Here is a 1,022-nt window from a genome sequence, read left to right as displayed (position 1 = left end):
AGAAAAGAAAAGAAAAGAAAAGAAAAGAGAAAAATAGAGGCGGAAACGTTCATTTAAAGGGGGACAGGGAAAAAAGCACCCAGGGCTGGTGAAGTGGGAATAGGTTGTGGAGATGCGTGCGGAGCCGTGGGAGTGGGAAGAGGCCCGGGGTCTCGGCCTCGCCCGGTCCCGCAGGGCACACGGCCGTGCCCGGGGCCGCGGGGACAGGCCAGTATTTTTAATCTGGGCAGAGAGAAATTGTTCGGTGGATTTAAATGTTGACAAAGCAATTCTTCCAGGAAGTCTGGTGTGGGAAGGGGCACCAGGTGATATTGTGGTATGTGTGGTGGGGGAAGGGGACAGCGAGCGGGGACCTTTTTCCTTCTTCTTTTCTCTTCGTTTCTCTTTTCTTTCCTTTTCCCTTTTCTTTTTCCTTCCTCCTTTCCTTTCTTCTCTTTTCCTTTCCTTTCTTCCTTTCCTTTCCTTTCCTTTCCTTTCCTTTCCTTTCCTCTTTCCTTTCCCCTTTCCTTTCCTTTCCTCTTCTTCCTTCCCTTTCTTTCCCGAGAAAGCGGTCTTGTTCTACCAGGCTCGGGGCTCCCCCGTTTACACGGGTTACCTCCGCGCTGTGGGACTCAGGCTTCGTCTCGCAGAGCGCTCACGTTGTGTATTTCTCGAGTCTCTTATTCCTGCCTTTCTCCTGACTGAGATGGGGAAACAGCAACACGGAGTAAGGAAACTACGGCAAAATACATTCTCGGGAGGAGATCTGGGGTCCGCCGGCTCCCCCCCGCCCCGGCCCACCACCAAGCTGTTATCCCCTCACCGTACAATCAACAGTTATAACGGCCCAGAGCATCTCTGTGAGAGACAAAATGAACTCCCCAAGTGTTAACGACGGCACAGGGCGGGAGGCGATGAGGAAGTTCTCTGAAAGCAGAGGCCCGGGGGATGGGGCGGTTAGGTGAGGCAGATACAGCGCCGGAGGATGCACCCTTCTACCCGGCATTGCTGGGGGCTCCTACCCTCCCCTCCCGGCCTCTGCC

Source organism: Aptenodytes forsteri, unplaced genomic scaffold, assembly GCF_000699145.1.
Source record: "Aptenodytes forsteri isolate BGI_AS27 unplaced genomic scaffold, ASM69914v1 Scaffold15, whole genome shotgun sequence".
NCBI lineage: Eukaryota > Metazoa > Chordata > Aves > Sphenisciformes > Spheniscidae > Aptenodytes > Aptenodytes forsteri.
The sequence above is the reverse complement of the archived record's forward strand: the minus strand, read 5'-3'. Positions refer to the sequence as shown.